This window comes from Sapajus apella, unplaced genomic scaffold (assembly GCF_009761245.1).
Source record: "Sapajus apella isolate SASKATOON/1434 unplaced genomic scaffold, GSC_monkey_1.0 scaffold37, whole genome shotgun sequence".
NCBI lineage: Eukaryota > Metazoa > Chordata > Mammalia > Primates > Cebidae > Sapajus > Sapajus apella.
The window spans coordinates 15,547,400-15,574,121 of NW_022436977.1; the positions used below are offsets into that span (position 1 = coordinate 15,547,400).

Consider the following 26,722-nt stretch of genomic DNA (forward strand, 5'->3'; position numbering starts at 1 on the left):
TATTGGGTAAGAAAGGGTCCAGGGGTGAATAGAGACCAGGGGCATATGTGGACTTTGTGGGATCTGGATCTCGCACAATTTAGGGGAGGAAGAATTTTAAGAAAAATAATATAAATGCAAAATTAGAAATAGAGCCTTGGAATAAGTTCATGCAAGTGAAAAATCTTGAGATGATGCTTTATTCACTTTGTTTAAAAATCCTTGTATGGTTGACATAAATTTTCTCCATCTAGCTGGGAACACAGACACACCATGCTGAAATATTCTGCTCTAATAGACTACTGATGGGTCAGGGAGAGAGATGAAAAGACGAGGATACAAAGAGGCCAATAAAATGCTAAGGAATTACAGGGAGTTTACCAGGTGGTATTGTGTAATATTCAGAGGTCGTATGTGTACACAATTGTTACACACCATGGTTATCTTTCAGAAAGCATAAAGGTGCCCAGGGCTACATGGACTATCTATGTGCTTTTCTTGCCCAGAATTTGACAGGAGAGATAAGGATCAACAGCTTCACAGCTGAAGTTACCGTCTGTTCTGTCTTCAGGTTTCTACTAATTTTGTTTTGTTTGATATGTATCTTCAGCGTGGGCAACTCAAATAACCAGCACAATTAATTTGCTATCCATCTCCTCTCTTCTTTTTTTTTTAACAATATGAATTGATTTTTTGCTGTCAAAATAATAATTTGTCTCAACACAGGAATCAAAGACATGTACAACATTTTAAACTTTGAAAACATTTTAACTATCATCAGATTTTTACAACAACTATTTTTAGATACCTCCCAATGTAGGGTTAAACTAAACTGACAGTGTCTCTTTTAAATTCTGGGGCAATAGAGAAAAAGAAGACGTGAGATAGGGCTAACTCTCCAGACTGACCAGGGCTATGGAGAATGCTAATTTTATGGAGTGCAAATGATTTGGATGGTCTTGTTACTAGTCATAAGAATCTTAAACCATTCAGCAGTTGACAGATTGCATTTACGTTGGAAAAGAAAGATTGTCAGGAGCTTTGATGGTGACCACACAATCCAGGAACAAATTTCTCATTATAGAAAATACGGTATCTTTATAGGAGGAATTAATGAAACTCACAAAGGAACACCTAAACGACAAATATCTAAGCTTTAAAATATTTTACCAGAAAATGAATAACAAAATATATTGCAGATCAAATACAGATGGGCGAGAGAGGAGGTTTCAAAAGCAGATTGGCAGGGGTGTCTGGGAGACATGGTAATAGGTTCTCTTTGTCCTGAAGGGAAGCCAGTGGGCCAATTTCCCTGAATATTGGCACTCAACTCCTCATAATAATTAATAAAAGGATGTTGGATGCCTAATATCTGGCTCCTGTGAGATTGTCCAGTGTGCCTTAGGCCAAGATACTCATGCAGCAGGAAAGGAATATAAGAGGGGTGGGAAAGGCTCTTGACATCTCTTCCCTAATGCTGGGGAGAAGTGGGGTCTCTCAGTACACCTTCCAGTCAGCCTTCTTTCCACATAGCCCAAACAGAGGTAAGTCCAGCCAGGGCAAGGGCATTTTCCAATATAATAGACACAGACAGGAAGATTTCAGCACAAGAGGATTAAGCAGCATCCATTATTTTAGTTCATAAGGAGATTCAGTGACTCTGTATGTAGTGGTTTGTATTTTTTGAGGATAAAATAGGAAATAGCTTGCTTCCTTTCTTCTGTGTTCTGTTTACTTATTTATTTTTTGGATTCCAGGAAATTGCTCAATTTACATACCCTGGAGTTACGATTTTATAGAGTTAAGAGGCTTTTTTTTTCATCATGATAGAGTAAAATTTACTTTTTTTTTTCCTTTGGTATGCAGTTCGATAAATCTTGACATGTATATTTGTGTTACCATAACCATAATCAGGATACAGATCAGTTTCATTTCCCCAAATCTCTGTTGCATTTTTTTTATAGCCTCCAATTCTCTGCCCATCCAGCTTTATATAGGCAGACAGACTGTCCCAAGTTAGAGGAGGTAGTCTGATTGTCCACTCAGTCATTCCTTCTTTATGGACAGTCTTCTGGGCAGATGGTAGTATTTTTCAAAACATCATAAGACACAATTCCTGTCGTCAAGGAAGGTATAGCCTAGTTCAAGGCTAAGATATCACCACGGTAACAATAAATTATCAAATGGCAAATGAATGATATTGACAATATAGGAGATCACAAAAGGCTTAGAAAGGCCAGGAAAGGCTTAGAAGGAGAGAAGAAACTTGACCTATAGTCTACATGGATGGAAGGATTTTTGAATGTCATGTAGAAGGTAGGAAAAGCCTTTTGGGCAAAGTAAGGACATAGAGGCATGTATGTATATGAACTTGGGAAAACTTATTTAGGAAGGGAAGTGGGACTTTCTTTGAGTGGTGAAAGAGACTAACTACAACGATGGTCACAATTTTCTGTTCCTTCCCATATCCACACCCATTTCAATATGACTACAGCTCTGCTCATAAACAGATGGAATCTATTCCCTTATTCCTTGAATCTGGGTTTTCCTACTAATTGCACTAACTGACACAGTGAGACAGAAGTAATGGACTGCCAATTTGAGCCAAGACTCAAGAGTCTTTGAGCCCTTTTTCACTATGTTGGAACCTTGGAAAGATGCCATGTGAACAAGCCCACCTAAAATGCTGGAGGATAGCAAACTATATGGCAGAGAGCCAACATGGTTGTTCTACCCAATACCATCCTAGAGAAGCAAAGAACCAGCAACCTCTAAACATGTGAGAGAACCTTGTCTATAGCAGCAGAGATGCCTAACTGACCCACAACTAATATCAGATAGATGAGTAAGCCTTAATGAAATGAAAAGTATCCAGCTGATCCATAGACTTGTGAGCAATAATAGATGCTCATTGCTTTATAACACTAAATTTTGGGAGAAGTTTGTTACCTAGCAATAGCTAACTGATACAAGTGTCTAAGACAGTTGGGATCTCTGTCTTATAAGTAATAAAAGGATAATTAGTAGGTTTTGTGACCCAACAAAGAAGGTACATTAGGAAGCTTCCTATCAACACTATAGTAGTGGAGATCAGTGATAATTTTAGCATATCTAAAATTTATTTTTATTAAAACCATAAATGCATAGTTTAAAAGGTTAAATAGTACTATGAGGCTTACCAAGAAAAAACGTAGTCCCAAGCTATAACTTTACTCATGTCCCAGTACTGTTTCTTAGCTTTCTCTTCTGAATTTATCTTCATATTTATAAATATTATGTCTATACTCTATCTATTTTAGATATAATCTCTTGCCTCTATATTATAGCAGATGAGGATTTTTCTGTCTTCCCTACTTCTCTTCCATACCTTATAATCCTTTTATTCCAATTTATCCATGTAATAATTGATATTATCAATTTAATATCACCATGTTTGTTAAATAAATATTTCACATTTGTATTATAATGTCTATGTAAATATTCTTCCCTATTAGGTAGGTAGAGTACTAAAATAGTTTCTTTTTATATAAATTTTGTTTTTCTTTATTATTACCTCATTATTATTATTTTCTGAGAAGGAGTCTTGCTCTGTAGCCCAGGCTAGAGTGCAGTGGCTCTATTTCAGCTCATGCAACCTTTACCTTCAGAGTTCAAGCAATTCTTCTGCCTCAGCCTCTTGAGTAGCTGGAATTACAGGTACGTGCCACAATGCCCGGCTAATTTTTGTATTCTTAGTAACTGAGACGGGGTTTCACCATCTTGGCCAGGCTGTTCTCAAACTCTTGACCTCGTGTTCCGCCTGCCTCAGCCTCCTAAAGTGCTGGGATTGCAGGCATGAGCCACGGCACCTAGCGCTATTACCTTGTTCTTTTATTTGCTTAGTTTTCTATGTACTAGTATAAAACAGATGCAAAATTTTCTCCAAATACGATGATAGATATGAAAAAAATACCCTGATTTTCATTCTGTTTTTCACATAGCCAGATGCATCAGTTTGTTTGTTTGTTTACATAGGTCTCCCTCCAGGAGTTCTTTTGTTTCAGTCTTGACTGTTTTCTTCGGGTATTCCCATGAATAGGCATTTTCTATGTCTCTGAGTATTTTCTCTAGGATTTCCTGTGGTGTAGCCATTCTCACATTTTCCTTTCTCAGTGTAACCCCTTATTGTGATGAAGAATATCCTCTAGTATTATGTGGCTAAAATACTTTTATTCTATAGTATCTACCTCAAGCTTAATAGCATAATCATGAATAGAAGATAACTTTCCCTCTGAATTTTTAATGCATTACTTCACTGTTTTCTGGCTTTTTGAAGTTTCATGCCTTTCTTACTCACAATCTTTGGTGGTCGCCTGTTTTGGTTGCTGCTACTGTTCATTTGTTTATTTTTGAAATTTAAGCATTGGAAATTTCACTATGTTCCTTCATGGATCTTTCTTCCCATTTTTCATCCAGAATTGCAGGTAACACAATGGACTCTTTCATTCTAGAAATTTGTGTCTGTCTGTGGATTAAAAATAAAAATTTGGGTCCTGGTGTGGTGGCTCACACCTGTAATCCCAGCATTTTGGGAGGCTGAGGTGGGCAGATCATGAGGTCAAAAGATTGAGACCATCCTGGCCACCATGGTGAAACCCCATCTCTACCGAAAAATACAAAAATTAGCTGGGCGTGGTGGCACACTGCTGTAGTCCCAGCTACTCAGGAGGCTGAGGTAGGAGAATTGCTTGAACCCTGGAGGTGGAGGTTGCAGTGAGCCAAGGTCTCGCCACTGCACTCCAGCCTGGCATCTGGTGACAGAGTGAGACTCTGTCTCAAAAATAAAAATAAAATTTAAAAAAAGTAAAAATTTGGCCTCACACAGTGGCTCAAATCTGTAATCCTGGCACTTCAGGAGGCTGAGGTAGGAGGATCCCTTGAACCCAGGCATTCAAGACCAGCCTGGGCAACATAATGAGACTCTGTCTCTACAAAAAACAAAAGAAATATAGATGGGTAAGTTGGCATGTAGCTGTAGTCCTGGTTACTTGGAGGCTGAGATGGGAAGATCACTTGAGCCCAGGAGTTTGAGGCTGCAGTGAATTGTGTTTGTACCACTGCACTCCCGCTTGGGTGACAGAGTGAGACCATGTGTCTAAAGTAAATAAATAAATAAAAATTCTACATTGTCATTTTCTCTTTCTGAAATTCCTATTAGTCTTATGTTAGATCTCCCAGGTGATTCTTTAATTTTTTTTAAACTTTTCTATTTTCTGTCTCAGCTTTTTAAAATTCTGCTTTCTGAAAAATGTTCTCAACTTCACATTGAATCTTTTATTGATATTTTTCTTTTTGCTCAAACTTTATTTTTCCTAAAAACTCTTTTATGCACTATGATTTATCTTTGTTTTCTTCTTGTTTTATTTAACAAGTGATTTTTTGTTCTTTAGCCACAATTCTCCCACTTTTTTACATTATCACATTTTTTCCATATTTTTAAACATTAGACACATTATTTGTTAGAAGTTAAGGATAAGCACATTCTTTTTGCTAAATAATATCATGTTATATTTAACTTAAAGATTATTAACTTTTTAAATATCAAAAATTGAAGATGCTGGGAATCACCTTTATTTGTAGGTCCCAAAATAGCCCTGAGGTCTTAATATGAAAATAGCTTTTATAATTTGTAACAAACTCTTACCTCAAAATTAAACACTACAAAATTTACACAATTGTACCTGGATATTGTATAGATATACTCAGTATCTATACAATATCCAGAAACCTACGGGAGTTTTAGAAATGCAAATGCAAATAGGTTTACAGTCAGAAAAGAGAACTTATACTAAGGGTATATAACTTGAAACCAGGCATCCTGTGCAGTAATCTGTTCAGTCCTTAGACAGTCATTAAGTCATCTTTGTTAAAAGCACAGGTCCTTGGATATCCCCAAATGCCAGGAAGAACAAAGAGAATTCCAGTACATTGGCTTTTACTATTCACCTAAATGGGGTATGATTTTCAAATTATTGTTCCATGGATATAATATCTTCACTTATCTTTCTTGAAGATATAAATTATGGTTTCTTTACCCTCTATTTTTTCAAGTTTTTTCCTTATTTTGATTTTGATCTTTATTTTTCATGCTGAAGCTCATCTGATGATTTTTGATTGTCCATTCATATTTCAGAATGAGATCTAGAAAGCTGGTTGCGTATTATTTCTCTCTATGCAGGGCTAGCTAACTTGTGGGCTTTACAGGAGGGTAATCAGAAAGTTACCTAACTTTTTGGTTCAGGAACCCTAAAACATTGGTATCTGCAGGACTGTTCTCTGGGATTTCTGGTCTTTTCAGAGAGGAAACCTTAAATCTGCTGCAAAAGGCAGATACAATTGTCTAGAGTGTTCTGGGAGCAGAGTACAGGAAAAGGATGCAGAGTTCCATTTATTGAATAGTCAGACTTTTGCTTAATTACTCATTTTACATTTTAACACTACCCTTGTTATCTTAGTACCCAAAACATCCATATTCAATTTTCGTGGAGAATTATGTCTTCATTTTCTGCAGTTTAGAAGGGAATCAGTAATTTAACTGTACATAGTACTTATTTTATTTTAGAGATGTGGTCTCACTATGTTGCCTAGGCTAGACTTGAACTCATGGGCTCAAGCAATTCTCCTGCCTCCACCTCCACATAATCATTATTTTAAGTAAGTATGAAACCATATTATTAATAAGTATATGACTAGCCATTTTTGGCCTAGGGAGCCTATTTTCAACCTGTGCCAACAATAGCCCAGTTTAATTATTAAGTCATGTTGCTGAAACAAAAACTAATTTCCAAAATGGAAATTTGGTGAGTAACAGAGTTTAAAGTGAAGGTTTTGAGGCTTGATAAGTAAGATGATTCACATCACAGATACCTCACACATTTTGCCATTAGACAAATCAGTTTCTCCGAGTTTCCTTCTGTACAGACAGCTCTCTTATCTCTCTTCTTTTTCTCAATTTACAATTCCTTACCAAAGCCTATTGCGTGAGCATTTCAGTTCCAATTCTTAACCCCAGCTTGCAGACCACACTCACTGGCCAAACAGTAGGATTTTACTTGAGATGTAGAGCAACAACAACAACAAAAAACAGAATGGAATAAATTTTTCTGTAACAAAAATAATTATTATTAAAAGTCATACCAAAAAAAAAAAAATTCACACTAATGAAACCTATCAGTAAATTGGGAATCACAGTAAAGTAATCACAATGATATTGTGCCTGATTTGTGATTTTATTTTCAGAAAATAAGAGAATCTTAGTGTGAAGCTAGTGTGTGGTGATGGTCATAGTTATCCTTTCATGTATTCATTAGCACATGCATGTGAGAAAACTAACTAAGGCTAGAAATGTAACCACCAAAAGAATTAAAGAAAAGAATACTCAGTGCTGCTCACACAGGTATAGGACTAGTTCCTGGTTCCACCAACCAGATTAGTAGTGGGGAAAAATTAGCCCTATGATACCTGGTCTCACCCTGTGACTCATAAAAGCAGTACTAAAAAGGATTAAACAGTTTGCAGCTAACTTAAATGCATCCTAGAATAAAGCTCAACAATTATAGGAATATAAAAATATTCAGAATCCAAGAAAGAAAATTTCCCAATGTCTAGAATACAATAAAAAACTACTGGGCATGAAAAGAGGCAGAAAACTATGACCTTTGATAAGGAGAAAAAAAAAAATCAATTTCAACCAGTCAAGAATTGACACAAGTATTGAAATTAAAAGACAAGAACATGAAAAGTTTTTATAACTACATTTCATATATTCAAAAAATGAAGTATAGATATGAAAGATATAAAAAAGACTTTAAATTTCCAGAAATAAAAAGTATAATTTCTAGAATAAAAAATACACTGATTAGAATTCACTACAGATTGGAAATTTAAAAATAAAAGGTAAATGGACTCAAAGACAGTTTAATAGAAATTATCTAAAATAAAACACTAAAAGAAAAAATAAAATGAACAGAGAATAAATAAACTGTGGGATAATTCATATGGTCTAATGTATTTGCAATTGGTGTAGTTTAATAAGGAGAGGCAAAATATTTGCAGAAATAATGACCAAATATTTTCTAAATTTTTGATCATTTGATAAAAACTAAAATCTACGGACCCAAGAAGCTAAATTAACCCCAAGCATATAAACATGAAGAAAAAAATGTTAGGGAACATCATAATCAAATTGCTCAAAACCAGTGATAAAGATAAAATCTTAAAAACAGCCTCAGAAAAAGTAGAGGGAAAATGATAAAGAATCGCAGCAGATTTCTCATGAAAAACAATCCAATTAAGAAGACAATAGAACAATATCACAAAGTATAAAATACTAAAGGGGAAAAAAAATCCCTGTAAATGTAAAATTCTGTATACCCAGCAACAATATATTTCAAAATTGAAAGTAAAATAAAGATTATTTCAGACATAAAAAAGCTGAAAGAATTAATCACTAGCAGAAGACCCATGCTACGGTAAGTACTGAAAGAAATACTTCAGTCAGAAGGTAAATGCTACTGATAGAAATATAAATGTATAGAAAGGCATGAAAAGCACAGGAAATCATACACAGGAAATGATACTACATGAGTAAATAATAATCTTATTATTGAAATCTTTTAAAAATATATGTAGCTGTTAAAAATAGTGATAATGTAGTATGGGATTAATAACATATATAAAAGTAAAACATGTGTTAACAATAGCATAAAGCCCAGGAGCAGGAAAATGGAGTATATTGCTGCAAAGCTCTTGTATTATACATAAAGTGGTATAATATCATTTGGAGGCAGACTGTGATAACTTAAAAATATATACTATTTTATATATTTACTTCATTTACTATAACCTGTAAAGCAGCCAGTAAAAGACAGGAAAATAAACACACCAAAAAAGGAGATAAAAGTGGAATAACATAAAATGATTTTATCATGCAGAAAAAGAAAAAAACATGAAAGAACAGATGAAACAAATAGAAAACAAATGGCAGATAACAGTTGTAAACTTAACGATATTGATAATCATATAAAATGTAAATTTCCAAACATAAAAGGCAGAGATTGTCAGAGTGGTTACAAAGAAACACCCAACTATATGCTACTACAAGAATGCCCTCTAAATATAAAGACACAAAAATGTTAAAAGTAAAAGAATGCAAAAATATACACCATTCTAACATGAGTCAAAAGACAGCTACGGTGGCTATATTAATGTTAGATTAAGTAGACTGCAAAGCAAAAAATGTTACCAGGGATAAATAGGGTCATTTCATAAAAATAAAAAGGTTACTTCGTGAAAGCAATCCTAAAAGTTTATTACACACATATGTATGTATAAATAAAAGTTTATATATATATATATAAACTTTTATTTATACATACATATGTGTGTATATACATAAATGTATGTATATACACACACATAAAAACAAAACTTTAAAATACATAAAGCAAAAACAAAACTATAAAGATAAGTAAACAAATCCCCAATTAATGTAGGAAATTTTAATACTCTTCTCTCAATAATTGATAGGACAAGTAGACAGAACAGAATGTCATTAAAGATATAGAACACTTAAATAGTATCATCAACCAACTCGACCTAATTGACATTTATATCTGCAAAAGCATCTATAATTAACATCATGATTAATGGTGAAAAACTAGTAGCTTTCTCACTAAAATGAGAAACAAGGTAAAGATGTCTCCTTTCACCATGCTTTACAACACTGTACTAGAAATCTTAGCTAATACAATGAAACTGTAAAAAAGGAAATAAGAAATATACAGATTGGGAAGAAAGAAATAAAACTCTCTTTGCTTGCAGATGACATGATCCTCTATGTAGAAAGCCTGAAAATATAAACAACAAAAATCCAGGGAGTAATCAAGATTGCAGGATATAAAGTCAATATACAAAAGTTCGTTGCTTTCCTGTTTGCCAGCAATAAACAAGTGGAATTCAAAATTAAAAATACAGTACTATTTACAATAGCACCCACAAAATGAAATATATGGGTATAAATCCAAAAAAATATGTATAAGAGCTACATGAGGAAAAGCACAAAATTCTCATGAACAAATTTTTTTTAAATTACATAAATGAAGAGGCAGTCCATGTTCATGGATAGGAAGACTCAATATTGTTAAGATGTCCATTTTTCTCAACTTTATAGATTAAATGCAATCACAATTAAAATATCAGCAAGTTAGTTTTTACATATCAACAAATTAAGGTTTATACGGAAAGGCAAAAAGACCCAGAATAGCCAACACAGTGTTGAAAGAGAAGAACAAAGTTGGAGGATGGACACTATCCAGCTTTAATACTTGCTACATTAATCAAGACAGTAATGGTATTGATAAAATGCTATACAAATAGATCAGTGAAAATAAATAGAAAGCTTAGAGATAGAGCCATATATAGTCAACTGATCTTTGACAAAGGAGAAAAGGCAAACAATAAAGTAAAGATGGTCTTTCAACAACTGGTATTGAAACAACTGGACATCCACATGCAAAAAATTTAATCTACACACAGAACTTACATCCTTCATAAAATTTAACTCAGAATGAATCACAGACCTAATGTAAAACACAAAACTAAAAAACTCCTGGAAGATAAAGTAGGAGAAAACCTAGGTAACTTTCAATATGGTGATGACTTTTTAGATACAACACCAAAGTCATGATCTATGAAAGAAATAACAAGTTGGGCTTCATCAAATTTTTAAAATTCTGCTTTGCAAAAGAAAATGTCAAAAGAATAAAAATGCAAGCCACATATTTTCAAAAGACACATCTGATAAAGGATTGTTATTCAAAATATACAAAGAACTCTTTAAGCAATTAAAAAAACCAAACAATCCAGTTAAATGGGCCAAGCCCTTAACAAATATCTCACCAAATAATATATACAGATGGCAAATATGCATATAAAAAGATGCCCATGGGGAAATGCAAATTCAACCCAAAACAAGATACCACTATACACCTATTAGAATGGCTAAAATCTGGAACACCGACAACACCAAATGTCAATGTGGATGTGGAAAAACAAGAACTCTCACTTACTGCTAATGGGAATGCCACTTTGGAAGACAGCTTGACAGTTTCTTACAAAACTAGACATACTCTTATCATATGGTTCAGCAATTGCACTCCTTCACATCTGCTCAAAGGAGTTGAAAACTTGATATCAACACAAAATTCTGCATAGCTTTTTATAGCAGATGATAATTGCTAAAACTTGGAAACAACTAAGATATATTTCAGCGGGTGAGTGGATAACAACCATACAATGGAATATTATTCAATGATAAAAAGAAATAAACTGTCAAGCTTTCATTCCTTCATGAACGAACATGGAGGAATCTTAAACACATATTATTAAGTGAAAGAAGGCAATCTAAAGAAGCCACGTACTGTAAAATTTTAATTATGTGATATACTAGAAAAAACAAAACTAAGGAGACAATAAAAGATCACTGGTTGCTAGGGGCTTGGGGTGGAGGATAGAGGGATGAATAGGCAGAGCAGAGGGGATGTTCAAGGCAGTGAAAATAATCTGTATTATACTATAATGGTAGATACTTGCTGTTATACGTTTGTCCAAGCCCATAGAATGTACAACACGTAGAGTTAATTCTAATAAACTATGAACTTTGAGTGGTTATAATGTGCTGATGGAAGTTCCTCAATTGTAACAAATTTACCACTTTGTCGGGGAGATGTTGGTAATGGGGAAAGCTATGCCTGTGTAGGGGCATGTCCTGCTAGCAGTGGCTCTAGCAGAGATTTTGATATAGTAAGTCTAAGGTGGAACTCAGGAATCTGTATAGAAACCATGATTAGAAACAACTGCATTAGGCAAAATTAGCATGCAAGCAAGTATTTTACACTTGCCTCCAACAGAGCCCTTCATCATCAGGCTGCTGTCCTCTCTTCCTCTCATGTCATGTTAACTCCTCTCTCACTTGCCTAATTTCCACCTAGGCAAATAATGGTAATTTAGAACCCATTTATCCCAAATTGCATCTCTTCTTTTATTATTAACCATCCCTTCCCACTTCATTTCTTTTCATCTGTCTTCAACCACTGTAGCCTTTCCAATCCCTGAGTCAAAATAACTTGAAGATCTTAGGCTAATACATAATACTCTTCTCTTGGCTCTAGGTCAAGGATACAGAAGGAAACCCCTTCACCACATAGAATGAAAAGATTAGGATTTAAAAATGAACATTTATTTACAGCACATGAGTTATTCTACATCACACAAGTCACTGTAGTGGGTTCTCTTGCATGCCAATAGTTTTTCTTTGTTTACTCACTATATTTGACTATCTATGGACAACTAGTCCTATCCTATTTTGGTTTTAAGAAAAATTATTAAGGCTAAGAGAAAAGTTGTTTACTTTTTGTCATCCAAGTTTCTGAGATGTTTTAGATAAGCAATTCACCACTGTCTTTGATCTCAAACTATCAGCTTCAAAGTATAACATTTAAAAATAATTTTATGTGGTTTCTATTATTTTGCCTGCCTTGTGTGCACTGAGGCTTATTTTAAGATGTCTTTTCTGGTATTGAGCATTTTTGTAAGATGGTCAAGTTAGATGCTTGCCCTTTGAGATAAAACTCAACTCCTTTATATAAATATCCCAGACTTTATTATTATATATATCAGACAGTGGCAACATGAATGCATGGTTCTTCTATGCATGACATTTAATGAAGTTCAGTTAATACTCATTCCTAATCCTTCTGGAAGGGCATAGGATTTTGTTTTTCCTCTCTCCTTTGTAACTGCACTTAAAGAAAACATATCACACTTTGTGTATCTAATATATGTGGCTGGATGGGGGATGGCTAGTGCTATTTTTTTTGCATGATGGTGGGTAAGCCTTTCTGTTCTTTTTTTTTTTTTTAAATCAGATCCAAGAAATAAATCTGTGTTATAGACAATATGTTGCAGAAGGGACATAAATATGCCTGAAAGGTCTAATCAACATAATTTATTTTGTTTTACAATGTAAGAAGCTTACAATGTAAGAAGCAGTATAATATACTGGTTTACAATGTTAAGAAGCAGTATAATATAGTGAGTATAGTAAAGAAATAGCAAGAGCACTAAATGTCTAAAATTAGAGAAGCTGTTTTCTAAATTCTGCTTTTCCACTTAAGCAGTCTTTGGCAACATTCTTTATTCTTGTGTTAATTCATCCATAAATCCCACAAATATGTCTTGAATATTTTCTTTGTGTCAGATACTGTGGAAATCACTGACAATAGAAGGGTAACACACCCCTTGGTCTTATAAAGTGTGGCAGTCATGCCAGTGTACCTCAGAGATCTCTAACTACAGGAGCAAAATTGATTGAGGACCTCAGATTCTGTGCTCTGAAATCCAGTGTAACATTTGCACCAGGCTAGGCTTCCCATGGGCTGCTCCCCAACAGTGACTGACTACAGCAGGGATACCAAGGCAAGTTTATTCCGGCAGACGCAACTGGAAAACTCAGTGATGGTCTTGTTGAGCATTCTTTAGACTGCACAGCAGTCTACTTCACTTCAGCCTAATTTTCCTTCCCTCTCTCCCTTACTCAGGATCCAGCTTGCCGTACTTTATCAGGGCTCTCTCAAACTTATGCTCCCTCCCCATTTTTTCTCTCAGGCATTTCTAGCAGTAAAAATCCTGGCACATTTAATCCCATTTTACTGTCAGCTTCTTAGAGAACCTAAGACTAGCATACAGAGTATATTCTAGTGAAGGAGAGAAAACATGAACAAGTAAATAACAAGGTAATTTCAGAGAGTGATAATTAAGGTAAAAAAAAAAAGTATTATAGTGGAATATAGTGATGGCCAGGGGTGGTGAGTAGGAACAAGGCACATTGTTCTTTAGCTTGAATGGGTAGAAAAGGCTTCTCTAAGAAGATGACATTCCAGATGAAAGCTGAATGATGAGATTTAAAGATTCTGGGAAAGAACAGTCTGTGCAGTGTGAAGGGGTGGACCCCAGCAGAAGCTGCCAGTTTGAAGAACATAAAGATGGAGATTTTAATAACCCATCAGAAGAATATGACAGCAAGTCAGGTCAGAAAGACAGAAAAAGGCCTGGTCATAGACAGGAGTCAATATTTTATTCTAAGTGCAATGAGAAACGATTGGAGAGTATAAGCAGAAGGGTAAAAATTTGATTTACATTTTTGAAAGATGACTTTGGCTTCTGTGAGATGTTGAACTGGGAGGGGGCAAGAGTGGAAACAGGTAGAGCAGTTAGAATGTAGGAACCTGGGAGAGAGATGGCATAGGCTTGGACTATGGTAGTGATGGTGCTAGTGAGAAAAATTAATGATGGGTTCAAATCAATTCAAGATATGCTGTGTGTGTGTGTGTGAGAGAGAAATGGAGTCTTTTTCTGTTGCCCAGGATAGAGCGCAGTGCTACGATCTCAGCTTACTGTAACCTCCACCTTCCAGGTTCAAGTAATTCTCCTGCCTCAGCCTCCTGAGTAGCTGGGACTAGAGGCACGCACCACCACGCCTGGCAAATTTTTGTATTTTTAGTAGAGATGAGGTTGTGCCATGTTGGCCAGGCTGTTTTCAAACTCCTGACCTCAAGTGATCTGCCCACCTTGGCCTCCCAAAGTGCTGGGATTACAGGTGTGAGCCACTGCACCTAGCCTCAAGATATGCTTTGAAGGCAGATCTGATATACTTAATTTTCTGTGCCTTAATTTCATCATTCGTAAAATGGGAATAATAATAGTGCCTATCTTATAGTAGGTTATATTAAGGATTAAATGATAGATAATACATAAAATTCTCAGCACACTCAATAAATATCAGCTCCTCTTATTGTGAAAAGAGTACTAAGTAGAAGACAGTAGATCCATGCTTTATTTCAATTCTTCTATAAGCTTAAGATGTGGCCTCAGTTTCTTACCAGTATAATGTTGGAATGGGGTGGTGATTATACAGTCATGGAATACTAGAGCTGTATGGGACCTTGGGGACTTTTTTTTGACAGGGTCTCACTCTGTTGCCTAGGCTGCAGTGCACTGGCATGATCTCAGTTCACTGCAACTTCTGCCTCTTGGGTTCAAGCAATCCTCCCACCTCAGCTTTATGAGTAGCTGGGACTATAGGCATGTGCCACCACACCTGGCTAATTTTTGCAGTTTTTGTAGAGACAGGGTTTTGCCATGTTGCCCAGGCTGGTTTCAAACTCCTGAGTTTAAGCGTAGCCTGCCAAAGTGTTAGGATTACAGGTGTGGGCCAGACTGCATGGCTGACCTTTGAGATTATTGATGTCATCCTATCCGTGAGAGAAGAATAGGCATCATAGGAAGGTAAAATCATAGCATTGAACTATGTAGCATTATGAGGCTCTGATAAACTTCAGTTATTCTCAGTATTCCATGATGTTACTGAGCGTTCTTTTAGAAGGGCTCTTTTGGGCCTCCGACATACTTTCTCCTCATACTTAGGTTGTCACATTCCTTTTCTGATCTTCCCTGAGTTCACAGATTTCTTAGGAGCAGGGCAGAGAATATGTCGAATCAACATCTGACATATTCCCTTTCCTGCTTTTCCACATCTGTGTATTCAATGACTCATACCATTAAGAGCACTACCCTTGAAGTAATTTTTTTATTTTAAAACTTTTATTAAGAAAAATTTCAGAAATTCAGAAGAGAGAATATGATAAATGCCTTCACCCATCTTTGACTAATAATCAATTTCTTCAGTGAATAAATATCATGGGATGAGATGGAACCATATTAGATTAAAAGATTCCTAAGAGGGTGTTCCAGCTCTTGGTAATGGTAGGGCAATCTTGGTTGGATTAACTTTCCCTCAGATAGCAGTGATAAAAGCTAGATAATATATATTTTTAATTGAATTAAAGAACAAAAGAGTGAACAAGATGAAAACTAGAGGAAAATCTACTCTTGAAAGAATTTCCTTAGTGACATTTGGAAGTCAGCCTGCACAATTGCAGCAATAGAAAGCCACCATCTTACTGGTTGAAGTATCAGAAACAGTTTGGGGAAGGCAGAACAGAAGTCAGAGGTGTAATTCTGGAAGGGACATAGAAGCAAAAAGTGAGATCCCTAAACACCTATATATAAATACTGCTAAAAATCTTGGCTGATCACTAAAGTATACATGCCTTGGGAAGACACACAAAAAAAGCAGTATCTGGGAACCAAATGAACTGAATAGTGTTCATCTGCTGTCCAGCACAACAGGGACAGAGTTGGGAGTTTGAGTACAGCCTAACTGCCTGCTAAAATAAAAATTACCCTTGGGAAGAACATAGTAGAATCCAGAGACTGTGCAGTATATAAATTATAATGTCCTGTTGCCATCAAAGATCACTAGATACATAAAGAACAAAAAATAATCAAGAGAAAAAAGGCATTCAATAGAAACTGACCTTGAGGAGGATCCAGATAATGGAAATTCCAGACAAGGACTTTAAAGTAGCCCTGATAAATATGTCCAAAGACTCAAAGAGAAATATACACACAATGAATGAAAAGAAGAATCTTTCAGCATAATTTAAGTCCTAGAATCCTTCTTATCTGCTTAGGCTTCTATATCTCTTCTAAGCCAAGCACTGAGTTCTAATTTACTCTCACTCAGCCTGTGCAGCCATATTCCAGTTTAAGTAGGTATAATTGCAATTGGGAAGAGTATGCACAGTAGTACTGGTGGTGTGGAGGTGTTAATGATGTTGGCAGTAGTGGTGATAGACAACTGAAATTCTAACTGAATATCAGAATGTAGGAGGAAAGTATTCTAGATTTTTGTTCTAATTAAATGAGATTATACATCTTTGGTATTTTCCATGAAGTTTGTCATTTGATTATGACAAATTATGATTTCCAATGTTTCCAATGTTTCTTGATGTTTTCCATATGTTTCCAATGTTTCTTGAGAAAGAGATGGATTTTCACAACTATTAATATCTAAGATAAAAAGACTTAGTTCTAGACTCTGATACTTATCAAATTTGAAGAAATTAATAAATATCCCAGGAAATCCCAATTTTTTCTTCTTTAAAGTAAGAGGAAGATGGGGTAAAATAATCCCTTCATAGCTGTGTCATTATATTCTTTAGTGAATTCTAGACTTGGATTGAGTCTTATCCATTCCCTTTATCTTGTCCAGCTTACTACACAAAGCAGCTATGAAGAACAAATAAGATGATAATAACAGCAATAACAGTTGCTTATATTTATTGAGGGATTATTATTTTACAGGATGGATCTAAATGTTTTCTTTACATGTATTACCTCATCTAGTACAACAATGAGATGGGTACAATTTTTATTATTCCAATTCCACCTAAAAGGAAACAGAGGTTGTTTTGCCTGGGTCTGTCAGTTAATAAGAAATACAAGTGGGATTTCATCCTGGCAGTCTGTAGTAAAGATGTTTGGAATCAAACTCTCTCAACCCTTGCTGTAGATAATGTAAACTAATTCAATCAATAATTTACTGATGGATAACAGTTTGAATAACAATTGTACCAAATGGATATCACTAATGGGTAACAATTTGGTAACAATTGTACAACTTAGTGCTCACTCCTATGAACCTGGCACTCCACTCACAGATACTCATCAAGAGAAATTCTTGTACATGCATAACAGAAGACAGGACAAAAATATCTAATGAAACATTATTTGCAACAAGGAAAAATCTAACTTTGCATTATTACATGAATGGTCCCTCAATAAGTTTATGGGTAAATCTGTTATGCTAAATTTTATATATATACTTATTTTATTCTATATATATACAATTATATATAAATATATAATATATATTTTAACAGTTAAGTGAATGTATTTAAATATGAATAGAACTAGAATTCTGTCCAATATGGTAGCCACTAGCCACATAAAGCTATTCAGCACTTGAAATGTGGCTAAAGCCATACATTAAAATAATATTTTCAATATATTTGGTTAAATAAAATATATAATAAATTTGATTTTACCTGATTCTTTTTACTTTTTTGATGCAGCTACCAGAAGATTTAAAATTACATATGTGGCTCATATTGTATTTTTTATCAGATAGCACTGATCTATAAAATATATTTGAGTAAAAATAAGCAGGCTTAAATGATACAGTATGGAAAAAATCTGTAAACACTTCCAGGCATGCAAAGCAATAATATCCACTGTTTTTGGATAGACACACACATGTAATTCAAATACAAAAATGTGGACTGAAATGGTCCCCTCCAAGTTTATAATAGCCTTGCATAAGCAAAGAAGTAAGGGATTGGAACTTGAAGAAACAAAAGAAACTTGATTTCATTTATAATATTCCATTTTACGCATTTAAACAAAATATCTGAAGCAAAATGACTAAATAGTAATGTGTGATCATCCTTGAGAGTGGATTCTTTGTATATTTTGGTACTTTATTTGAATATTTCAAAAATGAAATGGAACAAAAAAGTTGAAATTAAACTAATAACTTTACACATAGACGCACACGCGTGTGCACACACACATACACACAGAGAAAGAAAGAGAGATTTACAAATCTCCCTTTCATTAGGCACCATCACTAACCAGAGAATTCAGCAAAGTCTACCTTGGAGATATGCAGGTAAATATGAGGAATTGAACAGAGCAGCTAAGTTATACGCACTCTCATAAGACAATTATGTGTGTGAATATTTGTAAAAATAATGACCTTTTATGACTATAAAAGTAATTTGTGCTCATCGTAGAGTTTTAGAATTTTTGAGTAATATAAAGCAAAAAATAATTTTTTATAAGCCCATCACTAAGAGAAAGTCACTGGATATTTTGCGTTATTTTCTTTCAGTCTCTTTGAGTATTTGTATTTTTAATTTTTCTAATATCTGAGAGATATTTTGAAACAAACCCCTGCATAAAATAATTGTTTTGTCTTTGGTGTAAAGATAAAGCGAGCTTTGCCTTGGGTCTCCAGATTGGCTTTGAGATATGTCTTTCTTTTTAAAAAAATTAAAACAAAAATAAAGTCAATAGCTAATGTTTACTAAAAGATGCACCATGCATGACAGGCATGTTACATGCAATTTAAACAAATAGTAAAAACTATTGTAATTGCCATTTTACAAAGAGAAAAGTGAAGCATAGAGAGGTTTAGTAAATTGCTAAGGAGGAATTAGGAATAGGTAAGGCTGTTAATCAAACTCCAAGAGTTTGATAAATACAGAGCCAATATCCAACCAAGTCTCTGTGGAAGACTCCCTAAGAGTGACTCTTTGGATTTATATTGAATTTGGATATGTGTGTGTGTGTGTGTGTGTGTGTGTGTGTGTGTGTGTGTGTATGTGTGTGTGTGTGTGTATTTGTGTATTGGCTCATATACCAGAGGCTCAAAACTTCATTACTCTGACCTCAGAATAAAAGGTATACCTGGCCCCTTCTACGTAGATTGAAAGCTTGGATGGGACTAGTCCCGAGACTAATGTGAATGTGCAATGAAGCTTATGCTGTAAAAATATCATAACTTCATATCTTTGAAGGGAGGCAGTCGATTCATCCACTCAAACATGCCTTGTGTTATAGATACAGAGATTCTCTCTGCAGCCATTATCTAACTTACCAAAGCCTCAACAGGCTGCAATGGGAACAAAGAACCCCAGAGTTCCAGAGTCATCAGTGTCTGAGCATATGTACTTCTTTCTATATCTGAGCACATGAACAGGTATGGGTAAGCCAGGTGAACTTTGTTAATTAAAATATAATTCTATCTTACATTTACCATTTGCTGAGCCCTCATTATGTATTTTTCTCTAGACTAAGTATATGTTTTAAATTCATTATTTCCTATGAGAAAGGTTGTATTGAGATTCTCATTTCAATGATAATAAAACTGAGGCAGAAAGAGGTTAATGCATTTGCTTAGGTCACAGATGGAGATAAGAATGATGGAGTTGCCCACACTTTCAAACCAAGGACTACAAAGTACATCGTCCATACTCTTTCTCTCTCCTTTTCCACTCCCCAACATTTAAAGACTTTCTTATTTTCCTTTGTTAACTTGTGTAATGTGACAATATTTAAGGCCAGTGAAGGGAACATATTTGATATAGAATCCACCAGATAATGATACAGCCAATCTGACGACTCTTATCTTTTGTAAGGACATCATTTCCTTCAGTTTCTCCCACCAGTCATGCCAAATTTGAGTTGGCTCTTTCTTGCCAACTCATGGTTCCACCCAGTTGGTGTTCAGGAATGGTTTATAACCCAAAGAAGCAATGCTTTAACTGGCTTGCTTTTGCATTGCATTTTGCAGTCCTAGGAGGAAACTTGGATGGTTACCAGTTTATAAAAATAAGGAAATGAAAACCATGCTTAATAGCAAAGAGGACTGCCAATGATTAGAGCCAGCCAGTAACCTTTCAAAATATGATGGGAGATGGGTGTGGGGCAAGGAATGGGTCAGGGGAAGGATGAATCAGAGTGTGAAGACAGCTTAAGCCAAAGGATTGCCCAACAAACAGACTCTAGACACTTAATAAACTCTGGTAACTCCATAACAGAAGGAGAGGAACATATCTTTGACTTAATTTTTCTTCAGTTCTTGTTCATTGGAAGTTGAGGTATAGTCATCATTGGTGGCCTTGATAATTGAAATGACATGCTAATTAGGACGGACCAAAGAGGGTCTGGAAGTGAATGCACCTGTTGCTGGGGGACCCAGCCACCTCCTTGGCCTTAAATCAGCACTTCATTGTAATACCTTCCCATTGAATTGTTGGTATCGCTTTCAAACAATGTCTTTGGATTTTTTTTACTATTCCAGGTTGTAAAAAAGGCCTGGATCTGCATAATGTTGCATACACATGATGAGTAGGAGTTAGCAAGAGAAAAATATTGTCTATGAGGAGATTGTAGAACGCAGTCCCTGAGGAAAGGGAGCTAGTGAATTAATGGTGGGGGCGGGGGTAATAACCCTCTAAGCACATTTCTTAGTCCTTGATTATTGATGCATAGATAAAATGTGCACATAAAAAAAGAGAGCAAAGTAAAAATGGAAGGGAATAAGCTCATAATTTCTCCCCTCTTATGTCCTTTAACCTATATTAAGGAATGGGTTTTAAGTGTGGTTTAAAATTTTTTTTGCTTTACCTTAATATTTCTGTGACAGTTTTCTCTTTCACCAAGGGATGGGTATTGCAGAGGGAAGAATCATGTACTCTCTGGGAAATAATGCCAATATACTATTTTTTTTCTAAGTTAAAAGTAAAAGTAATAAGGCAAGAAAAAATATTTAACAATAGTGCCTTTGAAATTTCTCTGCATACATTTTATCAGGCTCTAAGGGTGACACTTGTCTGGGGAAGACAGCCATGTCCTTGCAATGTACAGGCCTAAAATTAGTCCCCATAGTTACCCAAATATCATAAAATGCTGTTCTTATTATTCCCACCCTTCACAAATGGACACGTCTGTGAGTGGAACTAAGTAGTCAATCTGAGACAGCCTGACCTTTTTCTTGATAGGATCTGTTGGAACTTGCTGTGATTCCTTTTTATATAGACAGAAAAGTGGCACTGTACCTGTATCTCAGGAAAAATATTGTCATTGGCCAGGCTTCTAAGACTGTATAACAAAACAATGAATGACCCAAAAGGGGTATAAAACCTCAAAAAATAGAACTATTGGCCAAATCCAGAACTGACTGTAAGAGTACCAGCATTTCCTCTTAATGACAACATGAAGAGATTCGGTGGTGATTAGCTTAATTAGTGTGTTTCTGGGCTGCTGGGGCACCCCTGGATTTACATTCCTAAAGAATTCATGGAGTTATTTTATATGTCAGAATAAATGGCACTGGGGGTAAGAAGAATAGTGACTTTTGTAGCAGTCTAAGGCTAAGCTTACCTCAAAGTGTTTTCTTATGGGGGAAAGTGGTGGGCACTATTAAAACAACTAGACTTTCCACACTCATGGTTTGCTATTCAGCGTTGAATTTTCATGGCCATTCCTTCTGCCTTTGCATTCGGCATTGTTGTTCTTCCTGAACATCTCTGTAAGCTAAGCAAACATAGGTTTTAATAACCTTGTCTCTCCCCTTTTATTAGTAAGATTATACATTTGCAATTCAGAAAATTTAGTTGTTTATTTATTGGCTTAAAAATCCAGAGAGAAGGAATAACGTCAACAAGGTGGTGGAGTAGGAATTCTTAGCTCTTGTTCTTCCACAGAAACACCAATTTAATAATACATGGACCAAAATACCTTTATAAGAATTGTGAAATCTAGTTAAGACATTTCAGTACTCCAGGCAAGCATAAAGCAAAGAATAGCCTTATTGAAACAGGGCAATTTCACCTTACCTACCCCCTTTCCCTTGGAGAGAAAGTCCTGGCTTACAACTTCCTTCATGAAGGTGGGGGAACGTTTCTGTCTCCCCTCATTCAAAGTGCTAATGAAACAGGCATAGTTTGAATGCCTGGAGGCAGCTATAAGACACATGAAGAAACATGGAAACATGGCAAAATACATATGTAATTGATTGTAAAGAAACTGAGGTACATGAATTACCCAAAAAATTAAAAATAACTGTTACAAAAATACTTTATGAGCTAAAGAATTACATGAACAAAATAATATCAATAGAGTTGGAAATATAAAAAAGAACCAACCAAACAGAAACTGTGAAGATGAAGAATAAAATAACTGAACAGAAAAATTCACTAGAGGGAACAACAGTAGACTTGATAAAGCAAAAGAATCAATAAGCTTGAAGAAAGTCATTTGAAATTATGCAGTCGGAAATCAAAAATTTTTTAAAGCCTGGAAAAGAGTGAAGAAAGCCTAAGGACTTTTGGGATACCGTCAAGCAGATCAATATACACATTTACACATTATGAGAATTTCAGAGGAGAAAAAAAAATGGGAAGAAACTTTGTTTAAATAAACAATGGCTGAAAACTTCCCAAATGGGAAGGAAATGGATATTCAGATTCAGGGTCATTTTATTAAGAAAATTGATCAATTCATTAAGAGGATATCACAGTTGAAAATACATATACATCCAACATATAAAGCAAATATTAAGAGAAATAAAAGGAGAAATAGATAGCAATACAGTAATAGTATAGCACATCAATACCCTACTTTTGACAATGAGTAGACCATCCAGACCAAAAATCAATAAAGAAATAATGAACTTGAACAATACTATAGATCACTTGGACATAACAGACATATACAGAATATTTCATCTAACAATAGCAGAAAATATATTCTTCTCAAGTGCACATGGAACATTGTCTGGGATAGATCATATGTTAGGCCACAAAACAAGTGCTAACAAATTTAGAAAGACTGTGATCACGTCAAGTATCTTTTCAAACCACAGCAGTATAAAACTAAAAGTCAGTAACAAGAAAAAAATTGGAAAATTCATAAATATGTGAAAATTGACTAAAAGACTCCTGAAATTAGAAAAGAAAATCTTGAGACCAGTGAAAATGGAAACATAATATACCATTATTATGGGATGTAGCAAAAGAAAATCTAACAAGGCAGTTTGTAGTGATAAATGCCTACATTAAGGAAAAAGAAAGACCTCAGATACAACCTAACTTTACACTTCAAGGAACTATTAAAAGAGCAAACTAAGTTTAAATTTAGTAGAAGAAAGAGCATAATAAATATCAGAGCATAGGCTGGGCGCGGTGGCTCATGCCTGTAATCCTAGCACTTTGGGAGGCTGAGGTGGGCAGATCACAAGGTCAAGAGATGGAGACCATCCTGGCCAACATGGTGAAACCCCATCTCTACTAAAAATACAAAAAATTAGGTGGGCATGATGGTGCGTGCCTGTAGTCCCAGCTACTTGGGAGGCTGAGGTAGGAGAATTGCTTGAACCTGGGAGGCAGAGGTTGCAGTAAGCCAAGATTGTACCACTGCACTCCAGCCTGGAGCCTGACGATGGAGTGAGACTCTGTCTCAATAAATAAATAAATATCAGAGCATACATGAATAAAAGAGACTTAAAAAAACAATAAAACTAGAAGCTGTTATTTTTTGAAAGATAAACAAAATTGACAAGCCTTTAGCTAGACCAACTAAGAAAAAAGATAAAATACTCAAAGTCAGAAAATTAAATAGGGCCTATTACAACTGATGCTACAGAAATTAAAGGGTTGGAAGAGAGTACTAAAAACAGTTATATCACCAACTAATTGTATAACAAACAGAAATGAATAAATTCCTAGCAATTTGTTCCCCTACCTTATCACCTTACCAATACAGGATTATGAATAAATAGAAAATATGAACAGACCTATAACTAGCAAAGAGATTAAATCCATAAATCAAAGAATCACACAACAACAAAAAAAAGCCCAAGACCAAATTGTTTCACTGGTGAATTACTGCAAATACTTAAAGAATAATTGCAGTTTTTCTCAAATTCCTTCCAAAAAATTTTAAAAGAATACTTCCAAACTAATTTTGAGGCCAAAATTATCCTGATGACAAAGAAAAGAAAACTAAAGGCCAATATTCCTGATAAATTTAGATGTAAAAATCTTCAACAAAATACAAGAAAACCGAATTCAACAGCACATTAAAAGTATTATACAGTATGTCAATTGGGATTTATTTGTGGAATTCAAGGATGGTTCAGCATATGAAAATCAATCTGTAATATACCACGTTAACAGAATGAAATAAACCACATGATCATCCCAATAGAGTATAAAAGGCACTTGACAAAACTAAATACTCATTCATGATTTGAAAACCACTTAACTACCTGTGGAAAGAAATTATATTGACCTCATAAAGCTTACATATAAAAAACTCAGCTTCATACTCAATGGTGAAAAATGGAAAGCTTTTCCTCTCTGATCAGGAATAAGACAAGAATACTTACCCTTACCACTTCTAATCACTATAGTATTGGAAGTACTAGATGGAGTAATTAGGCAGTAAGAAGAAATGCACCCAAGTTGGAAGGGAAGTAAAATTATCTCTGTTAACAAATGACATGATCTTATATGTAGAAAACCATAAATATTTCACAAAAACAAAAAGCAAAAACAAGAATAAACTTGATAGAACTAATAACAAATTCAGTGAATAACAGCATGCAAGATCAACATACAAAGATCAGTTGTATTTTTATATACCAACAATGAACAATCAAAGGGAAATCAAGAAAGCAATCCCATTTAAAATAGCATCAATAAGAACCAAATATTTAGGAAGAAAACTTAACTGAGGAGACAAAAGACTTATACATCGAAAGCTGCAAAACATTTCTGAAAGAAACCAGAGATGATACAAGTAAATGGACGACATCTAATGCTCATCGATTTGAAGATGTAGTACTGTTAAATTTGAAGACAAAAATAAAATGAAAGACATACCATATTCTTAGATTGGAAGAATTAATATTATTAAAATGGCCATGCTATCCAAAGCAATCTAAAGATTCAATGCAATCTCCATCAAAATTTCAGTGGCATTTTTAACAGAAATATAAAAACCATAAAAACATACGCATTTGTATGTTTATTGTAGCACTTCACAATAGCAAAGACATTGAAACAATCTAAATGCCCATCAACAGTAGAGTGGATAAAGAAAATGTGGTATGTATACACCATGGAATTCTATGCAGCCATAAAAAAGAATGAGATCATGTTCTTTGTTGAAATATAGATAAAACCAAAGGCCATTATTTTTAGCAAACTAATGAGGGAACAGAAAACCAAATACCACATGTTCTCACTTAAAAGTGGAAACTAAATAATGAGAACACATGGACAGAAAGAAGGGAACAACAGACACTGTGGCCTACTTGAGACTGGAGGTGGGAAGTGGTAGAGGTTTGGGGGAAAAAAAATCTGTCAGGTACTATGCTTAGTACCCAGTTGACAAAATAATCTGTACAGAAAACCACCAAGTTGTGAGTTCACCTATATAAACAACTTGCACATATACCGCTGAATCTAAAAGTTAAAAATTCTTTTAAATATGAAAACAATTCTAAAATTTATATGGAACCATAAGGACTCCAAATAGCCAAGCTTGAGAAAAAAGAACGAAGATGGAAGCCCCATACTTCCTAATTTTAAAATATATTACAAAGCTGCAGTAATCAAAATGATATGATACTGTCATTAGTAACAGACCAATTATAGATCAGAATAGGCAGATTCAGAAATAACTCACGTGTATATGGTTATATAAGTCATGGTTTTCCAGAGAAATAGTACCAGGAGGATATGTATAGCCACACAGAAAAATATTTGTTAGGAGAGATGGGTTCACTTGATTGTGGGGGCTGAGAAGTTCCATAATCTGTTGTCTGCAAGCTGGAGGTCCATGAAAGCCAGTGATATAGTGCCAATTCAAACCCAAAGGCCTCAGAACCAGGGAAGTCAATGTTATAATTTCTGATCCAAGTCCTAAGGCTCAAGAACCAGCAGTGATGGCATCCCAGGGCAGGAGAAGATGGATGTTCCAGATCAAACAGAGAATGAATTTGCCCTCTCTTCACCTTTATGTTCCATTCAGGCGCTCAAAGAATTAGATGATATCCATATTGGAAGGGTGATTTTTACTCAGTTTACCAAGTCAAGTGCTAATCTCTCGTGGAAACACACATTCACACACACACACACACACACACACACACACACACACACACACACAC

The 26,722-nt window shown here is 35.0% G+C and overlaps 1 protein-coding gene across 6 annotated transcripts in view; it reads left to right on the forward strand.

The window, feature by feature from the left end:
* The window catches only part of ATP8B4 (ATPase phospholipid transporting 8B4 (putative)), a 381,647-nt gene that overhangs the window by 294,038 nt on the left and 60,887 nt on the right, over positions 1–26,722 (forward strand). The gene's annotated exons all lie outside the window — the stretch shown is intronic.